We start from the raw sequence: 13653 nt of genomic DNA, 5'->3' as shown, positions 1-13653 counted from the left end.
CAACTGCCAGAACTGCAAAAAAGTGGCGGAAGAAGAAAAAACGATAGAAAAACAATAGGGGCCTTCGTCCCTTAGGGATTTACAATTATTATGTTTTTATGTTTATTATCTCCTTTCTATTTCTATGGTGGAAAAGTAACTGACTGAGTCGCGCGCTAAAAAATCCTAGTTCAAAGAACGCAACATTCGCCTGAGCCTGTACGGCTGTACCGGAAACTTCCCAGTGGTGATTTGGATTGAACGCAGCATGACGCCGCATGTGTGTTAGTGGCTCATTATCTGGCAACCGAAGTGGCAGTGGACAGACGAGAGGGGATCCCCGGGATTTTTTCACCGAATTACGGGTGTAGCTAGCAAAAATAATACATCAAAACAATTGGAGGAAAAAAAACCAGGGGAACCCGGTTAAGCTGCGCCTACAAGCTGTAAGTTAACAAATGCAATACGCCGTTTAAGCCAATGTTATCTTTGGGATATTTTGATTTAATTAAGACACGACGACGGGAAGTTTCCCCCCTGTCGATGTTAGCGCTGCTACAAGATGCTAGCCAGTGTAGCTAATGGCTAACATTAAAGGCTAATCCATGGATTAATGGTCCGGGGACCCTTTTCACTACACCACAATGACGTATTTTCAACTTTAAAAAACAAAAGTTTGTACGTGCGAGTCGCGTCGACACTTAACTTTAGTTGGAAATGTGTCATTGTTATCGAATGACACTTATTACTCAAGGGATCGCGCAACGTCAGAAATGAAGCTTCACTGAGTGCAAAGTTGTGGTGGTTTGTGTGTCGAATGGATACAGACTGCCATGGACAAACCGCCTCGAAAAAAAGTACGGGAGAAATAATATAACTCAAAACTTTTGGTCACATAACTTGCAGAGGGATGCTTCAAAACACTCAAGATGGACATGTACAGTTTGTTGAACAGCTTTTGATATACAAAACCGATGCGAAAACAATAGTATACACTCCAGGCTGAGGCTTGTATACTATTATTTATAGTATTGGTAACGTCCTGATTGTGGGTGAACCCTATCAGACATTCATATCGGCGAGGTGAGTGTCGGTGTCCAAGGAGTTAACATTAGCTCGCTAACGTCGTTAACGTTAGCTGGCTAACTTGGCTAGCTCGCTCTGATATGGCATTGGTTTAACTGTCTGTTGTTTGTTTTGTGTGTGTGTATCGCAATTTGGTCTCTTACGATAATACTAACTTGGCTGAATGAGGTTTGTCGTGCGGCGTAGACTCGTGTGTACATGCTTTTATGATGATCTTCTTTGTGTTAACCACTGTCAGCAGTCAGTGGCTGTTACCTAGCGCTGTTAGCTCCAGGCTTTTTAGCCGAGCAAGTAGACTAGACAGGTTGTTGATGGCAAGCCAAGTTAGCATGAGATCGCTTGTTGTTTATGGGTTGGTTGCAAAGAAGTGTTACTCATGATGACGAAGTTGCATCACAGAAGTTGAACATTAAGTAATCCACCCAAGGGGGGTGGGGGGGTATTGCAAACACGAGTATTTCTCGTTGACAGTAGAAGGTGCTCCGGGACTTGGCGAGACCTTGATCTCGATTCTCAGAAATTGGTCAGATTAGCTCAACTATGAAAAGCCTTTTTAATGGAGGCGTAATGGTGGACGACGGCTACGTTTACGTTCCCAGTGGGTGTGCATCGCGTAAATGAGCGAGTGAGGACTTTGCACCATACATATCCCAAACCGGGCCAGCGGTTATCATCCACCCACAGGCATAGGCTGTTGAGCGTCCACCCGGTTTAAATTGTCAAAAGATATAAAAGCATTCTTGGTATTGGTAGTGATACCCATTATACTATACTAGCAACTAATACAAGTCTCAAATATATTCATCACTCAATTTCTTCATTAATCTTGGCATTTCAGTAATAATATTACAATATCCACTGTTGTATTGTAAATCTTGCGTTATTGATTTGAAAGTCTGTCTGTCTGTCCTGATGAAGGTTGAATAGACCGAAACAATAAAGAGCAACATTTTTGGCAAGTTTTCTGACAGTGTGTGGGACCCTTCTTTGTTTTTCCAAAGATAACCTTTTTTCAGTATTGATTTGAAAGTGACAATGGCTGTGGCATTGTAAAGTTTATTTTTATATATGTGTGGCTTAATTGATATACTATAATAGAACAACCCATTCAGGTGTTTTTTGGCCCTAAGCACAGTGTTCCTATCTTATCTGCCAAGCAACTACCCTCCATTGAGCCCAAGCAGGTCAGGTAGTGTTACAAGTGTACACCCTATGCTGGAGACAGGCGACACATGAACGATTGTCAACCCCCCCCCCTCCCCCAAAGAGTGATGTGACCAGACATGCATTGACACAGACTTGATCCATTTACTGTAGATGCTGCATCAGTGATGAAACTTAGTTTTTATGGCATGGCTCTGCAAAAGGAGAGCGGAGGGTTTGTGGGTGTCTGGCTGGAGCTAATCTTGCTGATATGTTTATGCTTTTTTAAACTTTTATTCCTAAATTGAAGTAAATTTGCCTGTGATCGCTCTGAAACATTGCCCAACCTTGGAGTCATACATAATGGTTATAGATGACAGGTCAGATGTCACAGCCAGGCTGGTCACATGAAGTCTGAGATTCACAGCCAGGTGCAAGATCACCTTTGTTTATATAAGATCAGTTTTTTGTTGATCTGTTCTTCATCACATCACCAGTAAGCAAGTTATTTATGTGGAAATGCCACGGACATATCCTGTAAAACCAGAAAGTGACATTGTGAAATGTGTTGTGCTTCTATTCTATATAGAATATGTTCATCTTCCAATCTTTTTTGTGTACAGTGTGATCTATACCAAATTGTTTATTTATTTATCATTTTAAAATAACATGCTTGTCAGACTGTCCAGAACCTAGATTTCACACATGCTGAGGAGCCAGACCTAACCCTGATTCACCTGGAATTTAATAAACCAGATATTTCATGGATATACATAGTTTCTTCAAACAACTCTTCCAGATCTACAGTACAACCAAACACATTGTGTGTGTGCCGATGTGCTGTATGATCCTGATCATTGCACGCAACTTTACCAAATGAGATGTACAACACACGCATCAGCAGAATGATAACTTTATTCTCACATGTCTGGTTTACAGGTGGAAAGAAGTGGGTGAAAGCTCCTCATTTTTGTTGATTTCCAGAAAGGGAGAAGAAGAAAAAGGATTAGGAGGGGCGGCTCAAAAAGTCAAACAGTCAGGTCAAAGTGAACAAAAAGATCAAGATTATAGCCACATTATAGCCATATTATACACCTAGCATAAGACCATCAAATACAGTATGTACATGAGATTAAGCATAAAGTGAGAAAGTGGTAACACGGTGGTATAGCGGCAGGTGTGTGCATGATTAGACGCATGAGGCAATTCAACTGAATTCGGAAACTTTATTGGACCATGGATACATTGTGGCCCCGAAATTCTTTTTTCAAAGTTAAACTCTTATATTCTTTACATAGGGGGGTAATACACTTTGGGATTTTACAACTAAGCTGCTGTGCTGCTTCTAGCAGCTTAATTTTCCTCACGTATGTGTGTCTGTCTGTCTCTCTCATTTTGTAACTTTGTTCCAACTTAAGGGGTTCAACTGGTTTTGTTTGCAGTGTAGGGCCCTGCTATGCTCAGTCAGAGATGCTCAGAAAAGGCAGACCGTGGCAGCCTGTAACTGATAGACATGTTTCACTTGACTGGAGTTTTTTTTCTCCTTACCTCGGCTCGTGCAATCAGGCACCCGTTATGTTGCCATGGGGTTACCAGAAGTAGGGTTTGTACAGACTACCCGTTTAGCCCATTTCCCCCCAGAATACCGTAATATTGCTGGATAAAACAATATTGCCGGCATAATATGCAGTGCATAGTCATTCCCATAACACACATTGCCCTCTGCCTCTTTTATTGAGGAGTGTGGTGGTGACTGCTAACACGTTAGATCAGGGGTTCTCAACCCGTGGGTCGCGACTCCTCGGGGGGTCGCCAAATTATTGAGAGATTTTCTCTATTATTAAGGTTATTTTTGCAGTCAGTTTGTATTGGCGGTGGGGAGGGGGGCAGGGCGGGGGTCGCGAGACATGGCCAAAGCATTTCCGGGGGTCCCCGGACAAAAAGATTGAGAACCCCTGCGTTAGATGAATGTAACATGTATTATCAAGATTATTTTTTATCAATATTGAGATCACAATTATTTATCACGATTCATACATTTTTATGGCATTTTCCTTTTTTTTATTGCACTGTAAAGACAAGACAGCAACTTGGCAATAGACTTCCCATCTATTTTGAAATCACTTGTGGTAGGGAGTTGTGAGGTTGTTGGTACTGTACACAACGGCTTTGAAGACCGGCGGATATTCCCACAGGATGTCAAAATGGAAATTACCAGTAGAATACTGGCTTTACATGCCAATTCCTCACAGAATCGCAATCCATGATCTTACTAGGATTCCCTTAGTTTGAATGTCTGTTTTTAAGATTATTTTATTACGATTAATAAGCTGTATGATGATTCATTATATTTATATAATATTATTAAAGGGACACTTTACCCTTTTTGCAAAAAAATATGTTAATGACGTTTAGAAGATCCTCCTGGGGGTCTTTATGTGTAATATATTTTAAATATTTTAGCAGTGAGCCCAGTGTCTCTGATGTCATTGACACTGGGCTCACTTCCTTCCTGGACTACAATTCCCATAATGCTTTGGTGCACTGCTACTCCTTGTGGAAAGGGGGAGGGTTGTCTTACTGAGACAACATGTAGTCCAGGATTAGATGCATACTGTAGATGGATATCTATATTAGATGCATGCATACCTACCTAGATAGATATGTAAGCTATTCGTTTTTATGCTGCTGTTCCATGCTATCATGTGACATTTGGTGTAGTCTGTATGGCTGATGGCTGTGTTGGAAAAATATTTGCGAGTGATTAACTTATAGGAAGACTACTGCTGATCAACTATTTTGAGAAGTCTCACAAAACCGTTTTTTCTTTTACCCTACACACGCTCAGTTGCCCGTTTCCGTTTCCAACGACTACTTGTTTTCTCAAATAGCGTTAAGGCTGTGTGCTACAGCTGTTCTGTTATTTAGGGACCAACTCCTCCGTGTGTCTGTCTGTCTGTCCATTGATTGATTGCTAACTGCCGCTGCGCTACTAACAGCAGCCAGCTTAAAGGGAGTGGGACCTCTGGATGAAGTTGCGGTATACTCATAGGCTGTGCATTCGCTGTATCGTACGATCTCTATGAAAAGCCAGATCGTGGAGACATTGGAATCGTTCATGGTTTGTATTGGTCATATTGCAATGCACAGTTGCACACCACTACTTATAACCTTATATTTGTTGTAAATTGTCTGCCTTCATTACCAAATTGATTGCCTATTTCAGCTTACCTTCCTATTTTGAATGAAAGTGCTGTGTGATTCAACGAGTTCTACCGAGTCGGGGTTTGTCTGTGGTGAAGTGTCTGTGAATCAGTCTCAAATTTGATTTAGTTTTAGTCAGTCTTTTTTTTAATACATTTTCATTCAGTTTGTTGTAGTTTTGTCTAGTTTTAGTCGACTAAATCTACAATTGATTTAATCGACTAAAATGTATTTTGGCAGGCCTTGATGGTGTCGTAATGTCTGATTTTTGCATGCTGAAAATAGCCGATCATCTCCATTAGTTCAGACATTAGACATTTCAGTCTAGTTTTATTTTGTCAATATATTTAGTCTTAGTTTGTCATCATTGCTTAGTTTCTATTTAATTTGTCAGTGAAAAAGGGTAGTCGATGAACATTTTTCGTTTTCTTGGACAATATCAACTCTGCTGTGTATAGCATGGGAGGGGCATAACTTGAAACTGTAGTTTGCTGTTTCTCAGACTGATGGCGCAGTGATGTCAACAGCAGCTCAGCAGCTGTCATGTGGAATCGGCTTCCTAAAAGTCTTAAATCCATGGTCTCAAAGGACAATTTTAAATCTTCACACAAAAGATGGCTGAATGATAGCCAAATAAGCCTGCTGGCTTCTTCCTTTTCTCGCACAAGAACTTGTTTCTTTGATATGTATTTTCTATTACAATGCGCTGCTAATAAACTAAACTAATAGCAGGACCTATTCATAACTATGCCTTAATTGTAACATCATCTAGATAAAATAATTGTTCACATAATCGCACACCACACATTTCAACTTCTATTGTTGGGGAATGAATTTCTGGGCAGATGGTTTGAGAGACTCACCAAATGACCAACATTTTCAACCTCACAGCTGGTGAACAGGGCTAAAAATCTATGGATGGAAGGAAGTGACCTTTTCAAATACAACATTTTGTGGGTTTGATTTGTGGCTGTGAGTGCTTGCTATTTGTAAATGGCCTGTGGTGGGACTTGTCAGTATATGCCATCATTGTCAAGAAGTTAAAAGGAAATGGCAGCGGGACTGTAAGGGTTGACTTTGTCCAATCAGTCGCAAGGCGACATTTGCCAGCATGCATCTGGCCTTATTGTCTGAAACTGAAGAGATGAAGCCTATTGCAAGCTTGAGTCAGCAAGGAAGATATGTGAGCTTTCTGTGTGGCACTGAATAAAGCCACTGAATCACTTTGTAGATGAATAAATATGAGACATTCTCTTGGTGAATGATATGCTTTTTGTTACTGTGAAGCCTCGTTATGAGATCAATTTGGTCAGTCACCCACTCAGAAAGTCTGAGATAGAGACATGTATTGTAGTCATAGCATAGAGCTGCCTGATTGTCAAATTAGATGCAAAATTGAAAGCTTCACTGCTCTATGAAGGAAGCAGTGGGTGGAAAAAGACCCTTATTATAAAGGCCATACCAAATTTCAACATAGTCTCACTTGTAAACAGTTTTGTTTGGTGGATGAAATCCACATGTATTATTCATTTTAATGATGGGAATAACACCATCTTAAGTTACATTTATGTGTAACAGAACATGACATACATTTGAAAGAGCATAGGGCGGCGGTGGCTCAGGGGTAGAGTGGCTGGATGGTAACCACAAGGTTGCCTGTTCGAACCCGGGCTCCCCCAGAGTTAGTGTCCTTGAGCAAGACACTGAACCCCAAATTGCTTGTGATGTGCTGGTTGGTGCCTTGCATGGTTTCCACCATCGGAAACCATGGTATATGAATGGGTGAATTGATGATGCACAGATGCACAATCTATGTAAAGCGCCTTGGATAAAGGTGCTATATTTGATTTTGTTCATAAAACATCAGTCTGATATCCTGTTGACCCTCAGGGTTTCCTCTCGGTGACGTCTCTATTATTGAGCCCCTCCTATATACAGCTTTTGTCCCCACATGTCTCAATATTTGCCATTGACAATGAAAGGAGATATTCGGTCAAATGTCCGCTAAATCTTGTCCCCACACGTCTCATATTTGCCATTGACAATGAAAGGAGAAATTAGGTCAAATGTCTGCCAAATATGACGTAAATTTAACCAACCAATCACATAAATTCAGTTGGTCATGAGATGATGTATGATGATGTATAATGATAAGAGCGCCCCTCACTTCACACGGGTGTGATTCTATTTATACTCTAAGGCAGGGTTCCCCAATAGGCGGCCCGCGGGCCATTTGCGGCCCGCAGAGCGCCCCCTTGTGGCCCCTGGAAGAATATCAAAACAAATTGAGGGGGTCCCAGATATAAATGGGGGTCAGTAGCCTATGCATGTCAAACTGGGCATGCTTTTCAAATGGGGTCTTGCCCTGAAAATTAATTTTCAGGGCAAGACCTCGTGCGTGCGGACTCGGCCCCCAGCCTGGTACCCTAGTCAAAATATGGCCCTTGAGGAAAATTAATTGGGGAACCCTGCTCTAAGGTGCTATCAGAGAGGGAGCAGATACACAGTAGCGTCTTGCCAGTGCTATCAGATTTTACCCCAATAGGGGCTGTGTCCAGGAAAACCTCTCTCATGCCATCCATGTTGGACCTAGTTGGATGAAAAAAACTATGGCTCTCTGGGCATTATCTCTACTTGGCCGATGCCCGTTGGGAAACATGCACGTTGAGAATGATGCCTGGTTATGCAATAACTGTACCTATTGTCCGAGTACCCATTGTCATTACTTTGAGGCCAGTCTGTGATGTCAGAACTATGATGCCATATTAATGACATGAGAGATCTTCATCATAGTTATAAAGGATAGAGTGCGGACCTTGAGTGACAGCCCAGACCCCTGCTATTCCTGTTGCTCAGTGGTGTTTTGAAGCACCTGGAAGACTGCCGGAAGTACCATTATAACTCAATGACTCAAGTGAGCGGAAGTTGAGTTGTGACGTCAAACAACGTCCATCCACCTCCATGAACACGCTGCAGTTCCACTTTTGGCTGGTAGGTAGTGGAAGGTGCTGGGTGGCTTTATCTTCATCATACATCGTACATGGGCTTGGGCCAACCTCCTCCCCCTTGTCCTCAAATAAATAACACCCATGTGATTGTGAAGTGAGCGGTGCCTTTCATCATGATGATGTCCCACATGACGTCACTGACACACTAAGGCCGAGCAAAATAATAGATTGGTCTCCGGTTGCTGACCGACTCTATTAAATATGCGCGACCCAATTGATTTTAATGGCATTTGGTGAAAACAAAAGAAAAAGACCACCTGTCGCCAAAATAAAGTTTTCTTTCATCTAAAGAGAGAGAGAGAGAAGAATTAAGCCCAACACTTATACACATACATGACATAGGCCGCCGCCTATCTGTTTCGGAGCGGTTCACTTAATTCAGCATGCAGTGTAGCTCTCCACTCGAAATTATTGTCTCTGCATGTTCTCATTTTAGTTTCGATTGTGCCTATACTTCGACTTCGTTGCGCGGCGGCGATACCGCACACCCAAAATAGCCGCTCTACAAGCTCACAGCGCGTCCGCATTGTGAGCTCAGCTTACAATGTGTAGTGTGTGAGCTAGCTAGCTAATAGCTATGTGTTTTGTCTTTTAACCTGTAGCACTAGCTAGCTATACTCAGGCAAATATTGAAGTTTTAAAAAAAGAAGCCTATCCATCATTGCCGTAGGAAAAAAATAAAATAAAATAAATTCCTTGCTACCCATCCTTCCCACGAAAAAATAAAATAAATTCCCTACCTACTCAGCCCAAAAATGACAGCCAATCGGAGACCAAAGTATTATTTTGCATGGCCTAACCACAGTAACCGTGCAGACTAATAGATCCTTCCCCACCCGTTCTTCCTGTTCTGACATTCCATATGTTGATCTGACCTCATCAAACCCTGTACACTCAAGACACGCTCCATATTTGGCCAGTACAGAATTCATTCCATATGTTGATCTGACCCCCCATGCCAAAGTGCCAGCAGTCTTCCGTCGTGGCGTCTTACTGGTACTGTTAGTAGTTGAGCTGGTCACAGGATCCCACCCTAAGGCAGTTGTTGTTCTCAGGTGTAGAGGGGAGGAAGCCTCCACTGTCACTCCAGTGTTTGACTGACTGAACAATTTCTTGTTTACCTTTTTGGACTTAATATTGACTCGATGCACTACGTTTACAGTTAGGCTAACCAGTGTTGACTGTTGAGATAATTGGAGGTGTGTGTGCGCAGTTGGATCAGAGTGGAACTGTACTCCACAAAAAGTAGTACATCCAACTGTTGTGTTGAGACCCATACTTCAAAGTCTACTGTTAACAGCAGCACCATTAAAAATCGTGATGTTTGTTATAGCCTGAAGTCCAACAGCCAGCTAAAAAGTTTTCAAACAGCTTTCCTTTTTGTGTAACTACTATTTGGCTAATGATGATACTGCTTGCTTTCAACATGGATGGCCATAATGTTATTGTATAGGTCTGTAGTAGTAGTAATTATAATAATACATGCGTCATGAGGCTAGGCTTATTTAAGTAACTGATCACATACGACAGTAATTTGAATATGCTGGCACATAAGCCAAGGCTCCAGACTTGCGAACTTGACAAACATGCAATGTAGTTAATATTGCGAGAAGCCCAGACAGTCTGGAATTTCAACTTATATTGGTCTTTTCCAAACTTTAAAAGGTCAGGGGCATAATGCTATGGCCTAGATAAAATCCTGGTTATGAAAGCCTCATTTGAAAGTTCCAACTAGCCACAACCCTGAATGTAAGGGGACTGATAGACCAGTCAATCTAAGTCTAAGATTTGACCCAAAAGATATTGCAAAAGTAATCGTTCAAGGATTTTTAATGATCCTTAGGTTTGTTTATCCAAATTACATATTAAAAAGAGTATTATATAAATTGTGGATCATGGTAAATTCAGGGGTTGAAAGTTGAGTACCATTAAAAACCTATAAGGCAAAACAAATCTAATTTTAATAATGCTTTAAGAAGTGCCAAATGTGCTGACCTCATCACATTTGGGCAAGTGGCTATGGCCTAATTTAGCCCAAGGAGTGTTATTCGTGCAAAACTAAACTACTGCTTGGAATGCATTCAGAATCATATAAAAAAACCCTAGTTTGACACATTACATGCTTAATTAAAGCATAATTAAAATTTCTTTTTGCCTGTTTTTAATGGTACTCCAATTTTCAACCCCTGAATTTACCATGATCCACAATTTATATAATACTCTATTTTTGAGGGGCGCTAGGCGCTAGCTGCTCCTATATACAGGTTTAATGTTTGTGTTTAGTTCAATGTTTGTTTTAAAAACACCATTGACAATGAAGGGAAAATTTCGTCATCTTGTCCCTAACACAAACATTAAATGCCATTAACAATAAAGAGAATTTAATGTTTGTTTTGACATCGTTTGTTTTACATCACCATTACATCACCTAATCAACATGAGTTAGACTTTAATTAATTTTGTTATTTGGATGAACCTAAGAATCATAAAAAACCTTGAACGATTACTTTTGCAATTTCTTTTGGGTTTAGATTGACTGGCCTATGACCCATTTGTTGTGGTGCTCAGCAGCAGTCAGCAATTATGTTGTCTTGGTGTAAAATGGTATAAAGGAAAACAGTCAGTCAGTGTATCAACTGACTGTTTTCCTTTACACCATTTTAATCCCCCCCCATTTTCTGGTAGTCACTTGCTACTGTCCAATTCCAAGAAATGTAATCTGACATGAGTCTTCATCACCAATCTGTTTGTGGGTATGGAGTTCTGGTTTTAGAGGATTTGTGTGGAAACATTTGGAAGCAATTTGGCTGAAATGGGAGATTATGCCTGTCAAGGATAGTTGGAGTAGTTTAGCTATTGCTTTACTTCTTGCAAGTCAAACATTATGGTTGAAAGCCTATCCCATGATTTTGAGATTTGAGGGTCAAAAACACAGAAGTTGTAATCTAATGTTTATTATGATCTTTAAAAGGCTACTTGCCAAAGTTGCCATCCTGATTCCTATCGTTCTGTTGCATGTGAAAATCTGATATAACTTCACCATGCTTTATCGTGTGAGCTTGCACATTTTCACGTTGGAATAGAATGCTCAGATTGAGGTTGACAGATTGAGGTTGACAATCGGTGAAGTTGCCCTTTAAGCTTGATTTTCTTTCCCTGCATTTGATGGAAGGCTATTGAAAGTTCCCCAATTAATTTTTTCATAACATCTATATTTCCAGCATACTTGATATAGTCATAGAGATCACAGACAGGTCTAAGTTGACAATGATGTTTTATTTAAAGTTATGTTGAACAAACTTTGTTTGGTTAGATCCTTAGGCTGTATAGGAGTCACAATAGGTTAATGCATTGAATTGACAAAAAATAAACGGAACAATTGTTATTTGCCATGTGACTAGGGCTGGGGTGGTATGGATTTTTTGTTATCATGGTAATAAATCACCATTTGCCAATGGTAACGTGTTATTGAGCGATACTTAAAAAAAGTTGTTTTGAATTTAATTAAAAAATATATACATAATCGTTATAATAATAATATAAAGGGCACGGTGCCGCAGTAAGCGGCCTGCTCACTCCTCATGCATTGAAGGAAGCATGAGCTCAGTTCGGGGGTTTCCCCAAGTTCGCAGAGGGAGAGTACTGCCCAGGATTACAGCTCAGGCAATTGGCACTGGGTGAAAAATGGGTTACAAAATCGTGGGATAGCCTGGCCGGCTTAGCGGTCCAGGCACTTTGGCTGGTAATCCAGCATGACAGTGTTCAAAGTGTCGGAGTTCGAATCCCGATCCCGACAAACTACAGTAGTACAGTAGTGCATCCCGTGGATGCAGAGGTTGTTGTTTTATTGCCTCCCTTAACTATAAACTGCATTTTGGGATGCAAAATGCACCCTATTTTAACGCAACTAGCGACGGGACCGTGATGGGCCGTCTAAAACATAATCTTTGCTTAGAATTGGACGGAAGGATTTAGATCAAGAGTTATTCACGTTTTAAGATCTTCGATCTGATCGGCTAAAATGGGGGGGAACATTTTCGATCGTCCCCACTGGAAATAACATCAGCCTGTGGAGCCATGCGATCGTTTTTGATATCAATAAATCTCCGTCCTTTTATTAATCTCTGTCCTGAGCGCTGGGCGTTACTATTAGGACTGATAGGACTGATAACTCTGTTTATGCCGCTCAGGGTGTTACCTCGATACCGTGGTTTTCCTTAGGTTATTGCACCCAGCCCTAGCTGATCCTTTTGAGACTTAAAAATCACAAAACCAGTGTTACAGATGCTACGCCTGCCTTCGTCAAGGCAGGTTTTGTGACTTGGATTATAGGATTTTTATGTCTCATTGCAGTGGAGTGATGAGTGTACGCAAATATTTCTCTATAGGTAGCTTGCCAAATATGATTGTGTGTTGTTCCTTTGCTCTGTGAGCGAGGAACGGAATTCGTTTTTCCCCTCTCACCTTTTCATGATCACATGTAACAAACTGATCCAAAATCATACTTTCAGCACATGCATGAATAAATGAATGCACACAAACCAGAATCTGTCCCCCAAAATGTCCAGTTACTGTCTATTTTGACCACTGTGGCGGCTGTAGTTGAGTGGGTAAAGAGACTGTCTGGTAATCAGAAGTTCGCAGTGACTCGCCGATTCACCTCCCAGCCTCCTTGACACTTTACCATAACAGCGGGGACAGAGTGGTATTCTGACACACGCCATTCCGACTACATGGCTTCCGCGTGAGGTTAGGGACAGGGTTAGGGTCAGGACAGGGTTAATAATGCGGCGAGTCGGAATGGTGATGCGTTGGAATAGCAGTGTGTAACCCCCCCCAAGCACTCATTATGATCATCTGACCAGTCATCAACTGGGTAAAGCTGAAACGGAATATCTACAGCTGTTACGATCATGAAATGTTAGTTGACTCATACATACTTATACAAATAATTTTGATTAATATATATTTTTTTTAAAGATAATTTTCGGGTTTTTTCTGCCTTTATTGATTCAGTAGTCTGACAGCTTACTGAAACATACAAGCACATGATGCTTGTATTTTTTATCTATGTAATAGTGTGACTTTGAGACCTGTGTCATCATGCAATGACGGTGAATGCAGAGAGACTAAAACACAGTTCTGTGTTCCCCACTCAGACTGTGCAGAAGTAACTGGTATAGATCATTGACGATATTTGGACTCATGTCATATCAGGCCCAGGTAGTTATAC

The 13653-nt window shown here is 41.0% G+C and overlaps 1 protein-coding gene across 2 annotated transcripts in view; it reads left to right on the top strand.

Annotated features, from left to right (window-relative positions):
• Positions 1 to 143: 143 nt before the first annotated feature.
• Positions 144 to 13653, top strand: part of gatad2ab (GATA zinc finger domain containing 2Ab) — a 49499-nt gene continuing 35989 nt past the window's right edge. The window contains exon 1 of one of the 2 annotated variants that reach the window (XM_079505168.1): positions 144 to 425. The gene's annotated coding sequence lies outside the window, so the exon portion shown is untranslated. The remainder of the gene's footprint in view (positions 426 to 13653) is intronic. The other variant, XM_079505167.1, reaches the window with a different exon arrangement.

This window comes from Electrona antarctica (genome assembly GCF_951216825.1).
Source record: "Electrona antarctica genome assembly, chromosome: 7".
In the NCBI taxonomy this organism is placed as follows: domain Eukaryota; kingdom Metazoa; phylum Chordata; class Actinopteri; order Myctophiformes; family Myctophidae; genus Electrona; species Electrona antarctica.
Note: the sequence above shows the minus strand (reverse complement) of the source record. Positions and strands in the feature narration are given on the sequence as shown.